At 43.4% G+C, this 23,541-nt stretch overlaps 1 protein-coding gene across 3 annotated transcripts in view; it reads left to right on the top strand.

The window, feature by feature from the left end:
• Positions 1 to 23,541, top strand: part of PHF21A (PHD finger protein 21A) — a 287,607-nt gene that overhangs the window by 61,572 nt on the left and 202,494 nt on the right. For all 3 annotated transcript variants that reach the window (XM_024214775.2, XM_024214768.2, XM_024214758.2), the window contains exon 2: positions 4,381 to 4,424. The gene's annotated coding sequence lies outside the window, so the exon portion shown is untranslated. The remainder of the gene's footprint in view (positions 1 to 4,380; positions 4,425 to 23,541) is intronic.

Below are 23,541 nucleotides of genomic sequence, written 5' to 3'. Positions count from 1 at the left end.
TAAGACTTCTGAAAGCATGCTCCGCACCCTGTCCATCTCAGATTTTGGAAGGCATTTCAGATTCTTAAATCTTGGGTTGAGTACTCACATTGGTATCTTCTTTGCATTTTGTCAGATCTGCAGTGAAAGTGTATTTAAAATGAACAACATGTGTTGGGTCATCATTCGAGCCTGCTGTAACATGAAATGGGTAAAACAGAGACGTAGACCTACAATTTTCCCTCAAGGAGTTCAATCACAAATTGAATTAAAGCATTATTTTTTTAACGAGTGTTGTCAGCATGGAAGCATGGCCTCTGGAATGGTGGCCAAAGCATGAAGGGACATACGAATGTTTAGCATATCTGGCACGTAAATACCTTGCAATGCCGTCTACAGAAGTCCCATGTGAATGCCTGTTCTCGCTTTCTGGTAACATTGAAAATGAGAAGTGGGCAGCATTATCTCCCGTAAATGTAAACAAAGTTTTTTGTCTTAGCAACTGGCTGAACAAGAAGGAGGGCTGAGTGGACTTGTAGGTTCTAAAGTTGTGCATTGTTTTGTTTTTGAATGCAGTTATGTAAAAAAAAAAAAAAAATCTACATTTGTAAGTTGCATTTTCACGATAAAGAGGTTTCACTACAGTACTTGTATGAGGTGAATTGAAAAATATGATTTCTTTTGTTTACAAATATTTGCACTGTAAAAATGATAATCAAAAAGAATAATAGAAAGTGAGCAGTGTACACTTTATATTCTGTGTTCTAATTGAAATCAGTATACTTGAAAATGTAGAAAAACATCAAAAACATTTAAATTCAATTGGTATTCTATTTAACAATGCGATTAATACAGCGATTAATCGCGATTAATTTTTTTTATTGTGATTAGTTTTTTTTAAATTAATCACGTGAGTTAACTGCAATTAATCAACAGTCCTAATTAGGACTATTAAAAGCTTTGTTTTTTATTGACAATTGTTCAACTCAAACAATTGGAAGAAATTCTTTAACTTAAAGATTTCTGTTTAGCAGTAGTGCCAACTTCATGTGCTCAACAGTCAAGAGTCAGGCCACAAAAACCATGATACTTGGCTAAACATTATAAAATTAAAAAAGAATTGGAGGTTTAATTTGCCTTTTGGTTTTTGATCTTATTGGGTCTCGTTTTCAAGTGCGCCCTAACGTTTCTCTGCAAACATGAAGCATTTTTTTTAAATGAAAGTGGAGATTCTGACAAACACATGGCTCCAGAAGCTGAGGCTTTCAGAAAAACATCAAGTATTGTGAAACTTGACCTTGCTTGTTTAAGGATGAGAGCTTGCAGTTCATATCTCTGGGTCCTTCCAGGGAAATCTAGAGCAAAATGGAAAAGACAAGATTTGATATTTCTGAAGTAAAACATTTATCAAGTAGACTTCTTCTCCCACTCACTTTATAAACAAACAAAGCAAGAAGCAAAACTCTCAACTTTTCACACCTTTGTTATAGGAGGAACAGTAGTGACCCTTATATTTAGGTTGCCTGACATTTGAGTATACATTTTTTGTAAAGCACTCTAATGCTTCCATGGTTTGCAGCAAGGATCTACATTTGGAAGGGGATAGGCCTGGAGTCATAGAGGTGCCTTGGACTCAAAAAAAAAAAAAAAAAAAAAAAAAATCTGATAGGGCAAAAGATGAGCTGTCTAAAATTACCATTACAGCTGCATGTCACAGAATTACATATCTCTAGGAAATGACTTGCTAAACAACTATGTAAAAAAGAACGTTAATGTTAAGACTGCAAAGTCCAGTACCCAAAAATTAGGAAATGCCAGAATTAGATTTGCCTATAAAAATCTTAATTCTGTCGTCTTGTGCATATACATTATAATAATCTTTAATTACATGGTCATATGTATTAGAATTAGGAGTCAGTATGTCGTAAATCCTAATCCTGGCTCTGCTACTAACTCAGTCTGTGGCCTTGAGCAAGTTACATTGCCTTTTAGTTTTGTTTGTTTTCCCATTTGTAAAGTAGGACAGTTATATCTACCTACCACACAGGAGTATTATGAGGATTATTTAGGTAATATCTGTATATAAAAGACTATAAAAACACTAAGTACTCTGAAAAATTAAATCCTAGATGTCTTAAGTTGAGAGCCCATTTACTTGGGCACTTAATGTTATTGGAGACTCTTGCAAATTTTGGCTTTAATGTCCGTGTGCCTCAGTTCTCTGTTTGTGGTAAATCTCCTACTTCACGGGGTTGTTGCAGAGAAAAAAAATCATAATGTTTTTTAAGATCAGGATTTTCTATGGTGCTCATCTCCATAGTATCTGTGAGAAAACTAATAATTCTTTACTCACTGCAGGGCTTGGTTGGTATTCAGTAAATAAGGCCTGGGGCTGCACAAATGATGAGGGTAAAAAGAAATATTGAACAAATGCCTCATTCCCTAAGTGCCAACCATCCGCTGCACTGAATGAGGCAGAGTTCCTGTGGGAAAAATAGTATGTGAGCATGTAATTAAATACTGCATCATAATGTATATATGCACACAAGGGCAGAATTAAGGTTGCACAGGCAATCTTAATTCTGGCATTTCATAACTCTCGAGTGCTTGACTTTTCAAATGTTAACGTTCTTTTAACACTTTTTAAATGTAATATATTACGTGAAGCAGCAGAGAGAGTACAAGCCTGTTTTTCCACCTCTTTAGGTCCTATTTAAGTGACTTGTCCAAGGCGCACAGCAAGTCACAGAGCCCGAATTAGAACTCTGGAGTTTGTGATTCACAGTCCTTTGAGTCCATGGGTTCTCAGGATTACAACCTTACAGAAAAGTGTCTGGGTTGAAACTATTCTGCCCTTTCCATATTACTAGACTGGAAGGGGGTGGGGTTTTGACTTGATGGAATTGGGGTCCCAGTATGGAGGACAATCACAGCACTTGGTCATGCTGTGTCTCTAAAAATGGATGATTCCTTCTTTAAAATAGAGAAAAATAAAATTAATGTGTTTTCTTGAACTTGCTACAAATGAATGTTGGTTTTTTTTTTTTCTTAATGAAAATTGAGACTTGCTCACTCTAAGGTTGTAGTTGTAGATGTGTTGTGAAAAGCTTCTTTGCTTAGCTTTCCAGAGCCACAGCCTTTTATAGCACTCAGATATAGACACAACCTTAGTATGTTGTTGCTGAAAGGAGGCATGTTGTGTTTGTGGTGATTAAATGACCTCATTGTGTGGGTTTTAGAGCCTATGAAGGGGCTGCTGATGAAGGGGGGAAAATGCAATCAAGTGTGGGGTTTGAATGATTGAGAAACCACTATAATTTGTGAATTAAGGCTGATCTCTGAATAGCTGTCAGTGATCTGGATATTTCAGACCTTGCACTGCTTACATCCAAAATACTGATGTATCGGTTGCTTTGTGTACCCTTACGCAGAAATCAGCTGCTCAAAAAAACTCCAGCTCATCAACATTTAGAAATTATTATAACTTTCCTCCGAACTTTAAAAAAAAAAAAATATATTGATCCAAGTGCCATACTAAGGAAAAAATTAGTTCTAAACACACACTCTAAAAATTCTGACACTAAGTGGATATGCATATTCACTACTTAACAGTAGGCATTAAATTTCCTGTACAGATTCTTCCCCAGATCTGTAAATAGATTAGCAAGTGCAGTCTGTCTCCCACATTTGCATTGAATCCCATTGACTTTGATGGGAGTGTACATGATCACGAGTCTGCACTAATGCATCTAGTTGTAGGATAGAGACCCAGAGCCTGAGCTCTGCAGTGGGATATCATTGATCACATTTTAGGACCAGCGCCTAAGATAAGGTTTGTATTAACACCCAGATTTTTCTAGTAAAGTTGTAAAATGTGTGTTTTGGATTTTTAGTCTGTGACAAAGTTGGCTGAGCCTAAATACAAATGAGAATGCACTTGTAACCATCATAGTAAATATCTTGAAGTGGAGCTATTATAATCAAGGTGTGGATGGGGTAAGGCCCTAAACACAGTTTGGCCCAAGCTTTGCTGTAATTTGTTTTGTTACATAGACATGCAAGAAAAAGTGGTCAGTTGATTTTTTTCCTTTAGATAAAGTGCTTCTTTGTTTAAAATTTCCATTCCAGTATTGGCAAAAGAAGACCCTCACGTCACTGCTTGCACTTCAATCTGGTTTACAGTAACTGGGAAATAATAGAATTATAAGCACTCTCAGTTCTTCCCTTGCTATATCAAACACTTTTTTTCCCCCTCCCTTCTCAGGTCAATTTCATATTTTGTCTACTACATCTTTTAAAAAAAGAAATCATTTGCAGATTTACTCCCCCCCCCAAATTCTTTTTGTTCCAAACTCAAATTAAATGTTATCTGATGATTCTCTTGTTTTTGTTTTGTTGTAGGGGGGGCTAGAGAGCTGAAGGGGAAAATCTGTTTTCCAGAACTGGTAAGTACCTTTTGCTAGACAAGTATAGATTTCCTGATGCTAGATAAGTAATAATTCAGAACGTACAATATACTTTTATTAAGAGCTAGTATCCATAAATGAAGCAAGAAGTGTTGATGATTGACTGAAACCAAAATCCTGTCCAGTTTTGCATACAGGAACAATGTTAAAAAACGGACTAAAACTTAGATGTTGCTAACTAAGGTCCCAATCCTGCAAGTGAAATACTTGTGTGTGTGCAAGGATCACTGTGCAGTTTGAAGGATTGGGGCCTAGAATTCCAGTAGTTTTACAGGTCCAGTAGGCTCCTGATTTATATAACTTGTTAAAATGTAAAGACATGAGTGCTTAAAATGATTGTTAGGATCCTGGATGAAGGTAAGTGGGACTCGTGGCAGGAGTTTGGGATCTCAGAACTGAATCCAGGGGTCAGAGCCAGTATGAGGTTCAAGAGTCAAGCCGAGCGTCAGAACCAGACAGTCAGGAATTGGGCTGAGGCTTAGTTCCAGGTATCGGGATCTGTTTTGGGGTTCCAGGGGATTGATCAGGAGTCAGAATCCAAGTCAGAGCCAAGGTTAGTCCCAGGAATTCAGGAACAGAGAAGCAGGCAATCATGGCAGCTAGGTCAGGATCCACATCATTTCCTGGATACTTCCTGGTACACGCCGTGGCTTTATATAGGTTCAGGGGCCCAATCAGAGATCATTAAGACCACTGTCAGTCAGATTGTTTGAGGAGGAACTTCCTGTGGTGTGCTGTCTCAGCAGATTGTGGGTCTCAGGGAGGGGCTAGGTTCTTCGAGTGATAGACCCTATGCGTATTCCACATGTGGGTACGCATGTGCGCCATGCGCTAGAGTCTGGAAATTTTTCAAAGTAATGTCTGTTGGCCCTCACATGCGTAGTAGCTACCCTCGTGCTTTCGACCGAGGGTATAAGAAGCGGTGCAGGTTGACACCTCTCCAGTTTCTTCTTACTGCAGCGATGGCCTCAGTTGGAATTGTGTCTTCCTTCACTTGGTTCTATAATCTATAAATAAAACATTTGTAGATAGATAGTTATATTCTTAGATTTGTAGGTGATAGTTAAAGTTTATAGTATAGAGTGTTGTGTTTTTTTCCCCTTCAGTTGGGGAACCTCTCCCGGACTCTGGGATTATGCCCAAAGTCCGTTCAAGAATTGAGTTTCCTGCCTTGGACCCTTCTCCATCAGTAACAAACATCAGCACTCCTGTACAGTCTGGCTGAGGTGCATATTTCTGCAAAGTGCAGTATCTGTCGCTCCTTCCCACCCAGAACTCAAGCAACCTGGGAGCTTCATCTATGGAAGCGCCTGATGAAGGCTCTGAGGCCCCTCTCCGATCTGGGCCAAGGAGACCACCCCCCACGTACATCAGCCTTAACTGACCAGTGGTGCCTTTCCAAGCACATTCCTTGGAGCAGAGTCCTAAACATCTAAGCCCAAGGATTCTTCTTCAAGGACTCCACATGAGAGTAAAGTGCTCTCTCATGGACACAAGGATAGATCCCCATTGAGGAATGGCCATAAGAAACATGCTTCCTCCCTGAGCCTGTCCAGGTTGGGTGAGATGTTGCATATGGAACCTAAGGAACTGGCTCTGATGGAGACCCCCAGATCAGAGGGCAAGATACATAAAAAGAAATACCTTCCAATTCCATTGGTCATCTTGGTACCAAAGCCTAAGGATAGACGTTCACTGGTTCCAGCTATGAGTGCTGGTCCAGACCGATAGTCAGTACCACCTCGTCTATCTAAAGACTTTAGTTGTTGCAGATGTACTGGATCTGTCAGATTTAACTGTGGGAATCCCTTGGACACCGAGGTATCCCGAGACTTGTACACCAACAGAGGATGTATTCCTCCCTTATCCATAGTTTCCATTTCTTTCTGGCCTGGCCCTCCTGATGGGGATGACCTGACTCTGCTGGAGGAGTCAACATCACCGTCCAAGGAACCGTCTCACTTCCAATCATTTGGCTGGAGTGCCCTGGTACTGACAGCACCACTGCACCGATTGAGTAGTTCTCTCACTCGGATGAATCCAAGGAGATGGCTGAACTGGTATCTCTGTGGATGCTGTTAAGCTCCGATAGACAATTGAGGAGTTATGCTTGTCATTTCACTTGGTATGACCTTCAAACCCCCCCACCCCCAGGGACAGCTCGTACCAATGTCTTTGGGGGTCCCCACAACCTATAGATCCCTCTTTCTGGCCTTATTGTGGGTCTGTGGGATCCTTATGACAGGTGTTTGGACCCCTCTGAAGAGTCGTACCACTCCTCTCCCTCTCACTAGTCAGTGTATGAGGAGGTTGAACCATATCCACACATACGGAAGGGTGCCTCTTCACCATCCCTGGACAAGGTGGTCACTCCTTCTCTGCTGGATGACCGCCTCCAGTACCAGGAGCTGCCACAAAGAGTTCCCCGTGACCTACAGATCCTATTAGAGGCAGTTCAGGACCCTCATCACCAACTCCTGGACATATTGAAGCCTCAGGGACCAAATAAGGTGGCCCTGCCCATCAGTGAAACTATACTGGGACCAACTGGAGTGGTATGGCACACCCCATCAGCCTGTGCCCCTCATCAAAAAGAGCTGAGAGGCAATACTTTGTTCCTGGCAAAGGAGCCAAATTATTCTGTTCTCATCCTGCCCCTAACTCGCTGGTGGTTCAGGCAGCTCTCGTAAGGGCTAGGTCATATTATCAAAAGACCACCCTGGCAGATAAAGGTTCTAAGGGACTGAAGCTCCTGGGGAGGAAGGTCTTTTCTACAGGCCTGCAATTTCATGTTGCTAACTACCACGCATTGTTAATAAAATGCAATTTTAATACCTATTCCAGGCTTGCAGTCTTCACAGACAAGCTTCCCACAGAAGACAGCCCAATTTCAAGTCTCTCTTAAATGAGGGGAAGCTAGTGACAAAAGTAGTCCTCCAGGCTGCAGTGGATGCAGCAGATGTGGATTCCAGAAGTGTGACCACTGGTCTAGTCATAAGGAAAGATTCCTGGCTGCAATTGTCAGGGTTTCCAAGGGAAGTCCAAAACACCATGCAGGACCATCTCCCTTTTGATGAGTTGGATCTCTTCAATGATAAAACGGACAAGTCCCTGCACTTCCTAAAAGACTTGAGATTGTCTCTGTATTCCCCTAGGATTTATACACCGGCCTCCGGAAGAAAACACCAGAGGCAATCCTATAGACCAAGGCGACCTCCTCCTCATGCAATTTATCAGCTGAGCCTTTGTGCAAATGCGAAAAGATTCAGAGGCCTCGCTTCTTGGCCCCCTCTACTGCCCAGCCTCTACGCGCTCGCTCGCTCGCTCTCTCTCTCTCTCTCTCAATCACCAGCCAAGAGCCACTTTTGACATATTGGTCGAGACCCATGTACTGTCACTTATGCCAACCCCCCTGTCATCTTTGGGGGCTGTCTTACACTCTTTGCCCAGAACTGGAACAGGATCACTATGGACAGCTCTGTTCTGGAGATTATCCACCAAGGACACTCTGTAGTATTTCTCTCCTTCCCATCTCAGAAACCCGCTGCCCAGTCCCCCTTTGGGGACCTCTCTCATGAGGTAATTTTTCAGTGGGAAGCAGAATCCCTTTTACACTGAGGGGCAATAGAGTGCTTCCCACTTCATTGCCATTGGAGGGGGTTCTTCTATCCATATTTCCTAATCCCCCAAAAAGATGGAGGGTAAAGACCCATCCCACACTTTCAGCAACTCAACCTTCTTATTTGAAAGTTGAAATTCTGGATGATTTTGCTGGCATCTATAATATCCTCCCTTCAGGAAGTGATGTGGTTTGTGGCTCTTGACATAAAGGGTGCATATTTCCATGTGGACATTCACCCATCACACAGGAAGTTCCTTTGTTTTGTGGTAGGCCAGGAACACTTTGAGTTTTGAGTCCTCCCCTTTGGCTGACTACGGCACCGAGTATTTATTTATAAAGGTTTTCTCTGTGGTAGCAGCCCAGATGAAATGCCGGGGCTATACGGTGTTCCCATATGTGGACAATTGGCTCCTGGTAAGCTGATCTTGTCAGGAGGTGAGGTCGGTGACAGGGTTTCTGATACAACTTTTAACAGCCCTAGTCATGTGGATAAATGAAGAAAAGTCTGTTTTGTTACCCACAAAGTGAATAAACTTTATAGGGGCAAGGTTGGATTCAGTTTCTGTGAGAGTGTTCCTTCCCTCAGAAAGCTTTCATGCAATGGGCAACCTGATTTCACACATCACCCACAGATCACAAGCCACAGTGGACAAGTGCCTCTCACAGTTTGGCCACATGCACCTATGTGACTCTTTTCTCTAGATTCCACTTGTGGTGCTTGTAGACTTGGCTTCACTCGATCTATCGACCAAGCAAGGACCAAATCAACTCCAGGTTGCTCCTGCCAGAGTTGTTACCTCCTTAACTTGGTGGTTGAATCCAGAAAAGTTCATGGTGGAAGTTCCCTTCAGCCCTCCCATCCCCAGGGCCACCATTATGACAGACACCTCTCTTCTGGGATGGGGTGCTCACCTGGACAACCACACTGCTCATGGCACCTGGACTCCACTAGAGGCCAGGCTGCATATAAACTTATTGGAACTGAGAGAGGTCCATTGTGTGCAAGGCTTCTTTCTGCTTATACGCTTGCTCCATATACAGATAATATTGGCCAATATCACTGCAATGGGCTATATAAACCACACACACACACACACAGCAAGAGAGAAAAAGAAAAAAAAAATCTCATCCCCTCTGCCAGGAAGTGGTCAGACTTTGGAACTGGTGCATCAGGAACCACATCACAATACCAGGAATGTGCATTGTCTTAACAACAACACCCTGGCAGACAAATGGAACAGAAGCTTCATGATAGACCACAAGTGGGAAGTTCACGACACAGTCGTAAGTGAGATATTTACACAGTGGAGTACTCCGTTATATGACTTCTTTGTATCCCAAATGAACAGAAAGCTCCCCCTATGTTGCTCAAGGGAAGTCATGAGTTGCAACTCCCAAGGTGATGCTCTGCTCATGTCCTGGATGAATGGCTGCAGATAGGTCTTTCCTCCCATTCTCCTGTTTCTGCAGCTCATAGGGAGGATACACTGCGACAAAGCCAGCATTGTTCTCCGAGCACCCCACTGGCCCAGACAATTCTGGTTCACGGAACTTCTAATAATGTTTGCCTGCCCAGCAGTCATTATCCACCCGTTCCCAGATCTCCTAATCCACAACTGGGGGAAGACCAAGTATCCCAGTATGGGTGAAGTCCACCTCACTTCCTGGTTTTTGGATGGGTGTTGGAAATAGAACTCTCATGTTCGGCCCCTGTTCAGGTGCTCCTTAACCAGAGTAGAAAAGTGTATTATAGAACCTGCTATCAGGCCAAGTGAAGACTTTTTTTGGCCTAGGCATGACTACACCAACATTCTCCAGATCCTGTAAGCATCCTGGTTGTTCTAGACTATCTCCTGTTCCTGAAGACTTCACGTGTCTCTGTTAGTTCGCTAAGAGTACATGTAACAACTATTAATGCCTTCCTTCCCTCTGGTGGACAGATACTCCATTTTTACTCACAAAGCTACAGTATAATTCATGAAAGGTCTGACCAGGACCTTCCCACCAGTATTTAAACCTATGCCTCAGTGGCACCTTCATCCGTGTCCTATCCAAGCTTACTAGTGCACCTTTTGAACCCATGGTGAATTGTACCATGGCCCACATGTTCGTGAAGGTGGCATTTGTAGTAGCGATCACCTCAGCGAGCTCAGTGCCATCATGATGGCTCCTCTTTATACAGTGTTGCACAAAGAAAAAGTTTCTCTTCAACTACGCCCCAAGTTTCCCTCCAAGGTTGTTTCTGAGTTCCATATCAAACGATACACTTGTATTTTTCCCCAAAACCTATGCTTCCTCTGAAGATAAGAGACTTCATTCCCTCAATGTCCAGCGTGGTCTGGCATCTATCTGCAAAGAACCAAGCTCATTAGGAAATCACTGAGACTCTTTATTTCCATAGCGGAGATATCACGGGGGCAAGCCATATCCTTCCAGAGGATTTCTAAGTGGGTCTCAGGAGGCATCTTAGAGTGCTGCAAGATAGCAAACATTCCTCCCTCTGGAGGTGCTGCAGCTCACTCCACATAAGCAGAAGCTCCCTCCATGGCATTCCTATCAGATGTTCTGCTGCAGGACACCAACAGAGCAGCCACTTGGAGTTTGATGCACACATTTGCGATGTACTACGCTCTAGTTCATGCCTCAGCTGTGGATGCAGCAGTGGGATCGGTAGATTGCAAGGATTTTTGCTACCAGCTTCCTTGAACTTGCCTCCAGCCTGAATACTGCTTGCCAGTCACCCAAGTGTGGAATACACATAGGGACCATCACTTGAAGAAGTAGTGGCGGTTACTTACTGTAACTGGAGGTTCTTCAAGATGTTTGGTACCTATCTGTATTCCACTACCCACCCTCCATTCTATCTGCTTCGGATTTTCTTGGATTTGCAATGAGAAGAGGAACTGGAGAAGTGTTGACCCATGCTGCCTCTTATATCCTAGGTCAGGAGCATGAGGAGCACTACTGTGCATGTGCGTGCCATTGGACACTGCTTTGAAGAATTTCTGGACTTGAGCGTATGGTGCACATGTGTATTCACTTGTGGAATACGGATAGGGACCACACATCTCAAAGAACCTCCAGTTCCAGTAAGTAATCTCCACTTTCAGCTGCTGTCAGATGGCAGTGTGAGGATGTTGATTTCCTGGCAGCCCTGCAGGCCTGGGTTCATGTTCCACCAGCCTTATGCTAAGTGTCCTGAATATTAAGAATTGAAATGTACAAAAGTAATGAAACCTAAAAAGTAAGGTTTCTTCAGCAAAGTTAACTCTGTCCCCTTGCATATAGCTTTTGTGTTGCTACTAGGGCTGTCAAGGATTTAAAAAATTAATCACAGTTTTAACTGCACTGTTAAACAATATTAGAATATCATTTATTTAAATATTTTGGTTTTTTTTCTATATTTTCAAATATCGGATCAGGGCTGGGGGCTCTGGGTGCGGGGCTTCACCCCTCCCCCCATTCCCGCCCAGGAAATAGCAGGTGGGGGCTGGTCTCAGCCCCCTCTCGCCCCCTCGCCACCGACTGGGAAGCAGAGGGCTGAGGTTTCAGCTCACATTGCTGATGCCTCCTGCTGCTCCCACAGGTATGCGATTAACACGTTAATTTTGCTTTCAGTTAATCGCAGACATTAACTGCAATTAATTTACAGCCCTAATTGCTACTTAATATGATGTTAAATATATGCTTTTAAAATATAGTATATTGGTAACATAGTTGGATTAAAGTTGCACTGAGATTTTTAATTTTGAAGCTTTCTAACTTGTGCATTTGTTTGTTAGAGAAGAAAAACAGGTGCTAGTGTGTTTATGTAACTGCTGTGACAGTATAATAAGTATGTAATTTAATCTAGCTATTAATATTCATATTTTATATATACATATATGCACTAACTTAAATCACATTTGACTGTTTGTCTGATTGTAGCAAGGTCTTGAAGTAACTAAATATCAATGAAGGATTATTCTTATTTGTGAAGAATCTATTCTAGCAAGAAATTGCACTGTGGACTACTGCCTCCAAAAGCAGAAACCTATTAAGCTAATGGCAAATCTGCTTCTTCAGTCAGCAGCATTCCTAGTTGAGGCTTGGTAGGAACAGTCTGATGTACAATAGATCTATATTCTACAGTCATCCTTTTTTGCATTGGCGATGACCAGTTGAAGTACAGAGTAAGCCACCTCTCCTTTCCTTTTTAAAAACCACATGAGATTAAACATATTCAGGCCAACACAATCCTGCTCTTTCAAGTGTCAGTCTACTGCCTGTCTAATTGCAACTATAATTTAGGGTTTGATCATGTTGTCATTGAAGTCGAGAGAAAAACACCATATACATCAGTGGAAGCAGGATCGGGCCCTTATAAATCCAAAAAAGCATGTATACATCTGCAATATCACTTGCAAAGTATTTAGTGTCCAATTTATTTTTATAAATTTCTGCACCTGCCCAGATGACATAAAAAAGCTAATGAGTTATCTTCTAGGCAAAAAGATGGTGAACAGCACTCATCCTTTTATTTCTTTTAGATTTTAATTTAAGTTCAAGTTCATTAAAAGTTGTAATAGACTTGCAAAATGTGCTTGAAAATTTACCGGCCCAGACACAATCTAGTCATCTCTTTACCATGATGTTAATTAAAATACATGTGATATTTAACCCACCTGTTCCCGATAGGTCTAAGACTTGTCGGTGTTCCTTGCTCTCCACTCTCTAAGTTGGTAACACCTAGTAGAAATGATCTCATTCAAAATAAGACTTTTTGGAGTATTGCACATAGTTGCATGCTTAAAGTTCTGACCTTGACTGTTTGACAGTGAGTTACTCCTCCCTACAGGAAAGGAAACTGTCAGTTCTTCTTCGAGAGCTGATCCCTGTGGGTGTTTACTGTGGGTGTGCACATGCTCCGTATGCTCAGGACCAGAAATTCTTCAATAGCCATGCCAGCTCATCTGAAGCTGTGCCTCCTAGTGCTGCCCTCTGAGGGCATAAATGCCGGTACGGACCGACTGACCCCCATTTCTTTTTCTGTCATCCATGGTTGGGATGGAACCTCCTGTGTTCATTTCTTTTCTTTGGTGTTCATCTTAGTTGAGTCTGTAAATACTATAAAAAATATTCCTAGTTAGTTAGCGAAGTTTAGTGCTTGTTAGTTGGGGTTGGGGTGGGGGTCTTCTCTTTCTAGTTCTCCCTTTTTCTTCAGTGCATCAATTATACCCGAGTGCCAAGGCTTGCCTGACATGCCCCTTGGTTTTCCTAGTGAGCATCTTCATGAAATTTGTGCTGCCTCAGGGAATCACATGTCCCCCTCAAAGTGCAGTATCTGCCATGCCTTCCTCCGTGTATCAGACAAGCTTTTGATTTCAGGCTCCACAAGCACCTTGTGGCACTTTGCACAGGGCCCAGTTAGGATCTAGGACCCCCTCCCATCCAGAACCACCAGGCAGCACATTGCTGGTTTTTGGTACTGGTGGTTTTCAGTTCTCCCCCAAACACAAGAACTCCGTGAAGCAGAGACATGAGACTGACCATGGCAAACTTTCCCCCAAGAAGAGGGACAAATCCCCGCATAAGTCCTCCAAAAATATGCCTGCTTTTCCTCTTTCCCTGGCACCGCCAGAGATCTGTATCCCGGAATGAGCGCACCTGAAGCTTGTACAGCAGACATTGGTGGTACCAGGAACTCAATGCCCAAACCTGCACATGGACAGACCATCAACAACTCCCGTGGATCATATAGATAGAAGGGACTGTTCTCTCCTTCTCCAACAGTACTGACCATGCACAGACCTTCTGTCTCTAAGACAGCGTTGATGGCCCTGACAAAGCCCAGGACCCTGGACAGTTCACTTCAGGCAGGTCCTTGATATGCTGTCCTGGAGGATTTGGCTATCTATGCAGACCTGGAGTTCCTGATTTTCACAGAGCCGAAACTGTTGCAGAAGGTTCCTGCTCCATCAGTCTACCCAACATTCACCGGTACCAAGGCTTAGCCAGGAACTGGAGGCTCAGGCTTGGTTTCTTTCCTACCTACTGCTTCTGATCAGATGGAATCAAATTCCATGGTACCTCAACGATGAAACATAAGGAGGCCTCTTCATTGGACAAATATGATCTGGTACCGACCGGCCCTCCAGTTAGCTGATTGGAGGACTAACAGTCCAGGCAGGGCTTCCAGATCAACTCTACCTCCCTGCCCTTGTTAACAGCAATTCTGGCCCAGGGACCAATGGTGCCACCATGGGGGCCACCTCTGTTCCATAATAGTCCATTGCATCAACCTTATTGGAGCCCCTGGAATATACTTCCGGGCATCTGAATATGAGGATCCTGAGTTCTGCACCCAGGAATGGTCACCACCAAGCAAAGAAGCACAGTCTTCATGGCAGCAGTTGATGGAGTACCAACGGTACCAATGGTACTCTTTGTCCTTTCCAGATGAAGCAGTATCACCAGCCTCTCCCTCTTCTCCAGACAATTTTAAGCAGTACCAGGACCTTCTCCGAAGTATTGTAGACACGGTCTCCAGAGTCTTCTGGAGGAGGTCTAGGATTTAACTCTCAAGCTCCTAGACATACTTCAGCCTATGGATCCATCTAAAGTAGAACTCCCAATTAATGAGGCCATCACAGAACCTGCCAGAGTAGTCTGGCATACACCTGTGCCCTGCCCCAAGAGTGGGCTGAGAAACGTTGATTAAACTAGCTAGAGACCTAAAGGGTAACAAGAAAACATTCTACAAATACATTAGAAGCAAGAGGAAGACCAAGGACAGGGTAGGCCCATTACTCATTTTTGGGGGGGGGAGGGACACAATAACAGAAAATGTGGAAATGGCAGAAGTTGCTAAATGACTTCCCCTTCTCCCCTCCCCCCCGGATTCACCAGAAAGGATAGTAGCAATTGGACATGTCAAACCCCCCCCCCCCCAAGTTTTCACCAGAAAGGATAGTAGCAATTGGACATCTAACATAGTGAATGCCCATGGAAAATGAGGTAGGATCTGAGGCTAAAAATAGGGAAAGAACAAGTTAAAAATTACTTAGACAAGTTAGATATCTTGAAGGTGGCAAGGCTTGATGAAATACAACCTAGAATACTCAAGGAGCTGACTGATGAGATATCTGAGCCATTAGCAATTCTCTTCGAAAACTCCTGGATGACGGGAGAGATTCCAGAGGACTGGAAGAGGGGAAATATGGTGCCAATCGAGAAAAAGGACAATCCAGGGAATTACAGACCAGTCAGCTTAACTTCAGTACCTGGAAAGATAATGGAGCAAATAATAAAGCAATCAATTTGCAAACACCTAGAAGATAATAAGGTGATAAGTAAAAGTCAACATGGATTTGCCAACCACAAAATCATGTCAAACCAACCCAATAGCTTTTTATGATAGAATAACAAGCCTGGTGGATAGGAGAGAAGCGGTAGACGTGGTATATCTTGACTTTAGTAAGGCTTTTGATTCTGTCTCTCATGACAGACAATATAGACAGCTGCAGCGGCACAGGAGCCAGCAAACACATCTGTAAACAGGGGAGTTTGCAAGAGGAGTTTGAGGGGAAGACCTAAGAGAGCCAGGCAGAGGAACAGACAGGCTAGTGAAGGGAGTGTGTGGTGGTCTGGCAGTGTTTTGGTGCTTGTTGGGGGTTTGTGTTGCTATGGGTGGTGGTGTTTTGGTTTGGTTTGTCTTTCCCGGACTAACAGGACTTAGGAAGGCTAGACAGATACAGAGGCAACAGTGGTAATGACCCAAGCTGTGGAAGACACAATGAAGATGACTGGATGTGGAAGCTGCGGTATGTACATGATCCTGGAGGGGGTACCTGAAAAGAGTTTTGTCTGCATGAAGTGCCGCCTGATAGAGCTGATGGAAGAAAAGATCCGAGGATTGGAGATGCAGGTGGAAACTCTGGTTGAGTTTAGAAGGGGGTTCGAGCGGATGATGGAGCAAAGACATGAGGAGGCTGAAGGGAAAAGCTCAGACTTGCAGATGGAAGCAGGACCAAAGAGACTACTGGGTGAGGAAAGTGGACAGTGGAAGCATGTGACTAAGAGCACCAGGCAGAGGAAAAGACGGGCTAGTGAAGGAGAAATAGAGCTCAGGAACAGTTTTGCGGAGTTGGAAAATGAAGAAGGGGCACAGCAGGTGGTCGCTGAAGGTGAGAGGGCAAAGAAGAAGAGAAGAGCAGCTAGTCCTATAGGAAGAGGGGAATAGTCAATGGAGATAACACCAAATATGAGCCCCAGGAGGATACGGGATGGGTTGCGGAGGATTGCAAGGGACAATAGGAATCGAGAGGACTTGCAGCCAGAGGGAACAGGGGCTAGACCGGAGAATCACACCATTACTAGGAAAAGGCAGGTCTACATGAATGGGGACTCTTTACTGAGAAGAATAGACAGACCTGTAACTAGAGCTGATCCAGAGAACAGAAGGGTGTGCTGTCTGCCAGGTGCTAATATATGGGATGTGGACCTGAGGCTGAAGAGGATCCTAATGGGAGCGGGAAAGAATCCACTGATGTTCCTTCATGTGGGAACACATGATACGGCTAGATTCTCGCTGGAACGTATCAAGGGAGACTATGCCAGGCTGGGGAAGACGTTTAAGGAAATCGAGGCTCAGGTGATCTTCAGTGGGATTCTGCCTGTTCCTAGAGAAGGGCAACAAAGGTGTGACAAGATTATGATGATCAACCGATGACTCAGGCAGTGGCGCTATAAGGAGGGCTTTGGGATATATGGCCACTGGGAAGCATTCATGGACAGAGGACAGTTCTCTCGGGATGGACTTCACCTGAGTAGGGAGGGAAATAGACTTCTAGGATGGAGGCTGGCACAACTGATTAAGAGAGCTTTAAACTAGGAATTTGGGGGAGATGGTTGGGAGATGTCCAGGTAATCTCCACGCCGGATTTTAACATTGAGAGGGAAGAAAACGAAGTAAGAAAGGATACAGCTGTGGGTAGGAGAATGGACATAAGGAGGAAGGGTAGCGTAGATACTAGTCTAATAGGTGATACTGGCAGTAGAATGTCTGTGCCTAATCGGGTAAAGAATGTGAGAGAAGCCAAACAGCAAAAATTAAGATGTTTGTACATTAATGCGAGGAGCCTAGGTAACAAAATGGAGGAACTAGAGCTATTGGTGCAGGAAGTGAAACCAGATATTATAGGGATAACAGAAACATGGTGGAATACTAGTCATGACTGGAGTACAGGTATTGAAGGGTATGTGCTGTTTAGGAAAGACAGAAATAAAGACAAAGGTGGTGGCGTAGCATTGTATATCAATGATGAGGTAGACTGTAAAGGAATAAGAAGTGATGGAATGGATAAGACAGTCTGTCTGGGCAAAAATCACATTGGGGAAGAAAGCTACTAGAGCCTCCCTTGGGATAGTGCTTGGGGTGTGCTCTAGACCGCTGGGATCCGATTTGGATATGGATAGAGACCTCTTTAATGTTTTTAATGAAGTAAATACTAATGGGAATAGTGTGATCACGGGAGACTTTAACTTCCCAGATATAGACTGGAAGACAAGTGCTAGTAGTAATAATAGGGCTCAGATTTTCCTGAATGCGATAGCTGATGGATTCCTTCACCAAGTAGTTGCTGAACCAACAAGAGGGGATGCTGTTTTAGATTTGGTTTTGGTGAGTAGTGAGGACCTCATAGAAGAAATGGTCGTAGGGGATAGCCTTGGTTCGAGTGATCATGAGCTAATTCAGTTCAAACTAAATGGATGGATAAACAAAAATAGATCTGTGACCTAGGGTTTTTGATTTCAAAAGGGCTAACTTTAAAAAATTAAGGAAATTTAAGGAAGTGGATTGGACTGAAGAACTTGTGGCTCTAAAGGCGGAGGAGGCCTGGATTTACTTCAAGTCAAAGTTGCAGAAACTATCAGAAGCCTGCATCCCTAGAAAGGGGAAAAAATTCATAGGCAGGAGTTGTAGACCAAGCTGGATGAGCAAGCATCTCAGGGAGGTGATTAAGAAAAAGCAGAAAGCCTACAAGGAGTGGAAGATGGGAGAGATCAGCAAGGAAAGCTACCATATTGAGGTCAAAACATGTAGGGATAAAGTGAGAAAGGCCAAAAGCCATGTAGAGTTGGACCTTGCAAAGGGAATTAAAACCAATAGTAAAAGGTTCTATAGCCATATAAATAAGAAGAAAACAAAGAAAGAAGTGGGACTGCTAAACACTGAGGATGGAGTGGAAGTTAAGGATAATCTAGGCATGGCCCAATATCTAAACAAATACTTTGCCTCAGTCTTTAATGAGGCTAATGAGGAGCTTAGAGATAATGGTAGGCTGACAAATGGGAATGAGGATATGGAGGTAGATATTACCACATCCGAGGTAGAAGCCAAACTCAAACAGCTTAATGGGACTAAATCGGGGGGCCCAGATAATCTTCATCCAAGAATATTAAAGGAACTGGCACATGAAATTGCAAGCCCATTAGCAAGAATTTTTAATGAATCTGTAAACTCAGAGGTTGTACCGTACGACTGGAGAATTGCTAACATAGTTCCTATTTTTAAGAGAGGAAAAAAAAGTGATCCGAGTAACTTATAGGCCTGTTAGTTTGACATCTGTAGTATGCAAGGTCTTGGAAAAATTTTTGAAGGAGAAAGTAGTTGAGGTCAATGGTAATTGGGACAAAATACAACATGGTTTTACAAAAGGTAGATCGTGCCAAACCAACCTGATCTCTTTCTTTGAGAAGGTAACAGATTTTTTAGACAAAGGAAACGCAGTGGATCTAATTTACCTCGATTTCAGTAAGGCATTTGATACGATTCCACATGGGGAATTATTAGCTAAATTGGAAAAGATGGGGATCAATATGAAAATTGAAAGATGGATAAGGAACTGGTTAAAGGGGAGACTACAACGGGTCTTACTGAAAGGCGAACTGTCAGGCTGGAAGGAGGTTACTAGTGGAGTTCCTCAGGGATCGGTTTTGGGACCAATCTTATTTAATCTTTTTATTACTGACCTTGGCACAAAAAGTGGGAATGTGCTAATAAAGTTTGCGGATGACACGAAGCTGGGAGGTATTGCCAATACAGAGAGGGACCGAGATATTCTACAGGAAGATCTGGATGACCTTGTAAACTGGAGTAATAGTAATAGCATGAAATTTAATAGTGAAAAGTGCAAGGTCATGCATTTAGGGATTAATAACAAGAATTTTTGTTATAAACTGGGGACGCATCACTTGGAAATAACAGAGGAGGAGAAGGACCTCGGTGTATTGGTTGATCACAGGATGACTATGAGCTGCCAATGTGATATGGGTGTGAAAAAAGCTAATGCGGTCTTGGGATTCTTCAGGCGAGGTATTTCCAGTAGAGATAAGGAGATGTTAGTACCGTTATACAAGGCACTGGTGAGACTTCATCTGGAATATTGTGTGCAGTTCTGGTCTCCCATGTTTAAGAAGGATGAATTCAAACTGGAACAGGTACAGAGAAGGGCCACTAGGATGATCCGAGGAATGGAAAACCTGTCTTATGAAAGGAGACTCAAAGAGCTTGGCTTGTTTAGCCTAACCAAAAGAAGGCTGAGGGGAGATATGATTGCTCTCTATAAATATATCAGGGGGATAAATACCACGGAGGGAGAGGAATTATTTAAGCTTAGTACCAATGTGGACACAAGAATAAATGGATATAAACTGGCCATCAGGAAGTTTAGACTTGAAATTAGACGAAGGTTTCTAACCATCAGAGGAATGAAGTTCTGGAATAGCCTTCCAAGGGGAGCAGTGGAGGCAAAAGACATATCTGGCTTCAAGACTAAGCTTGATAAGTTTATGGAGGGGATGGTATGATGGGATAGCCTAATTTTGGCAATTAATTGATATTTGACTATTAGCGGTAAATATGCCCAATGGCCTGTGATGGGACACTAGATAGAGTGGGATCTGAGTTACTACAGAGAATTCTTTCCTGGGTGTCTGGCTGGTGAGTCTTGCCCACATGCTCAGGGTTTAGCTGATCGCCATATTTGGGGTTGGGAAGGAATTTTCCTCTAGGGTTGATTGGCAGAGGCCCTGGGGGGGTTTCGCCTTACTCAAGCATGGGGCACGGGTCACTTGCTGGAGGATTCTCTGCACCTTGAAGTCTTTAAACCACAATTTGAGGACTTCAGTAGCTCAGACATAGGTCAGGGTTTGTTACAGGAGTGGGTGGGTGAGATTATGTGGCCTGCGTTGTGCAGGAGGTCAGACTAGAAGATCATAATGGTCCCGTCTGACCTTAAAGTCTATGACCTTCTCATAAACAAGCTAGGGAAGTACAGCCTAGATGGAGCTACTGTAAGGTGGGTGCACAACTGGTTGGAAAATTGTTCCCAGAGAGTAGCTATCAGTGGTTTACAGTCAAGCTGGAAGGGTATATCAAGTGGGGTTCTGCAGGGATTGGTCCTGGAGTCTGTTCTGTTCAGTATCTTCATAAATGATTTAGATAATGGCATGGAGAGTACACTTCCAAATTTTGCACATGATGCCAACCTGGGAGGGGTTGCAAGTGATTTTTGGAGGATAGAATTAAAATTCAGAATTATGTGGACAAACTGGAGAAATGGTCTGAAGTAAATAGGATGAAATTCAATAAGGACAGATGCAAAGTACTCCACTCAGGAAGGAACAATCAATTTTACACATACAAAATGGGAAATGACTGCCTAGGATGGAGTACTGTGGAAAGGGATCTGGGGGTTATAGTGGATCACAAGCTAAATATGAGTCAGTGTAACACTGTTCCACAAAAAACGAATATCATTCTGGAATGTATCAGCAGGAGTATTGTAAGCAAGACACAAGAAGTAGTTCTTTCACTCTATTCCATGCTGATAAGGCCTCAGCTGGAGTACTGTGTCCATTTCTGGGCACCACATTTTAGGAAAGATGTGGACAAATTGGAGAAAGAGCAGAAGAGAGCAACAAAAATGATTAAAGGTCTGGAAAACATGAACTATGAAGAAAGATTGAAAAAATTGGGTTTGTTTAGTCTGGAGAAGAGAAGGCTGAGAGGGGACATAAGTTATCAAGTAAGTACATAAAAGATTGTTACAAAGAGGAGAGTAAAAAATTGTTCTCCTTAATATCTGAGGCTAGGACAAGAAGCAGTGGGCTTAAATTGCAGCAAGGGCGGTTTATGTTGGACATGAAGAAAAACTCCGTGTCACGGTGATTAAGCACTGGAACAAATTGCCTTGGGAGGTTGTGGAATCTCTGTCATTGGAAGTTTTTAAGAACCGGTTAGACAAATGCCTGTCAGAAATGGTCTAGTTATTACATAGTCCTGCCTTGAGTGAAGGGGGCTGGACTAGATGACCTACTGAAGTCCCTTCCAGTCCTACACTTCTATGATTCTGTGATTACTTTGTTACCCCTACGGAGCAAAATTTTTGTTTTCCTCCTCTAGCCCCAATTTCTTGGTGGTGCAGGTAGTTACAGAACAAAGTTGGCTACACCAGCCCAAGTCCACCCCACAGGATAGAGACACCAAGTGACTAATCCTTTATGGAAGGAAGCTGTTCTCTTTGGCTAGTGTAGCAATCCAGATAGCTAACCACCACGCTTTAATGTCCAAATCCAATAGCTTATCATAACTTAAGTTGTAATTTGTGAACAAACTTCAAGATTTCAGAACCCAGTTCCAGGCCATCCTGGATAAGCTAAAGCTAGTTGCACAGACTTCCCTCTGGGCGTCCCTTGATGTAGTTGACACAGGAGCATGGCCCATGACTACCTCAATAGACATGAGAAGAGCTTCATGAATCTCTTTCCCAAAGAGATTCAGATCTCCCTTTTGTTGAGGGTACCAACTTATTTAGTGACAAGACTGATGAGTCACAACCCTTCGCTTTTTGGATATTTATACTCTGGCACCCAGGAGAAAGTATTCTAGGCCTCTTCTGCTTCATCATTGTCCACTGCCTCCATCCCTCTTCCAGCAGAGGACATGTGGACTTCCCAAGAAGTAGCAGAAGACCCAGTGGTGTAGACAGCTGGCACCACCGTTCTCTATTTCTGTCTCAACCAGGAAGCCATTTTGAGGTGGTGCCAGAGGATCCACAGCCAATCTCTGTAATGCCTGTTCCCACCCCCTTTGGTGGCTGGCTGGCCCACTTTTTTCCCCGGTGTGGAACATTGGCACCATCACAATGGACTTATGGGTTCTGGATATGGTATCAAAAGGTGGTTCTAGACTTGCTCCCCCTCCCCCAAACTCCTCCTCCCTGTCCCTTTTCAGGGACCACTCTCAGAGGATTCTCAAGCAAGATGTGTACTCCCTTCTTCAACTTGGGGCAATAGAGCCCCTCCCACCCTTTCATGCAGGGAAGGGCTTTTATTCAAGGTACTTCCTCACTCCCAAAAAGAATAGGTTGAAGGACCCATTCTGGACCTCAGACAATTGAATGTCTTTATATGATACTCAAAGTTCAGAATGACCACGTTGGCCTTTGTAATACCCTCCCTCATCTCGGGTGACTGGTTTATGACCTTGGATTTGAAGGATGCATGTTTTTATTTGGAGATTTACCCTGCTCACAAAAGGTTCCCGCACTTCAGGGGACCAGGCACACAGGGAGTTCCCTTTTAGCCTCTCCACGGCCTCAAGGATATTTATGAAAGTCCTTGTGGTGGTGGCAACATATCTCTGCAGTCAAAGGAAATTGCTATTTCTTTACCTGGACGATAGGCTGCTCGTTCAGTCATGCCAGGAGGTATATGAAACAACCACTGCTTTTTCTTCCACTTTTTCATTCCTTAGGACTTCAAGTCAATTTAGACAAGTCCATATTAATGCCCTAATAAACAGTACAGTTCATAGGGGTGGACCTGAACTCAGGTATAGTGAGTTACTCGGGACTGATTTCGAGCCATGAGTGGTCTCATCAGCTAGCTTAGTCTCAGCCCTCATGCTACAATCCAATCTCGCCAGGTTCTATTAGGCCACATGGCAACATGCATCTGTGTCACCCTGTTTGTACAAATGCATACGCAATGTCTTCAAGTACGGTTATGGACAGTTTATACCCTGAACAGGGACTCCTTGGCCAAGGTCTCTTGTCCATGGGATGTGCTGACATTGCTCAGCTGATGGAAAAACAAAGACGCAGTATATGTTAGGGTTCCTTTTGTTCCAGCACCACCTCAAAGACACTTACCACAGACACCTCCCTACTGGGATGAGATGTGCCTCTCAAAGACCAGACAGCCCAAGCGTCCTGGTCCCTGCAGGAATCCTGTCTCATGACAGGTTCTCTAAGCATGCAAGACATTCCTGCCCATCATTTGATCTACACATGACCAGGTCAGGTCGGACAATATGACTACTGTCTACTATATAAACAAGCAGGGAGGAGCAAGATTCCCCCCCTTCCCACTTTGCAGAAAAGGGATCCTCCTCTGGAACCTGGTGCACTGGATCACTTTCTCAGCCAT

This window comes from Terrapene carolina, unplaced genomic scaffold, assembly GCF_002925995.2.
Source record: "Terrapene carolina triunguis isolate 2854851 unplaced genomic scaffold, T_m_triunguis-2.0 Scaffold96, whole genome shotgun sequence".
Classification (NCBI taxonomy): Eukaryota; Metazoa; Chordata; order Testudines; family Emydidae; genus Terrapene; species Terrapene triunguis.
The sequence above is the reverse complement of the archived record's forward strand: the minus strand, read 5'-3'. Positions and strand labels throughout refer to the sequence as shown.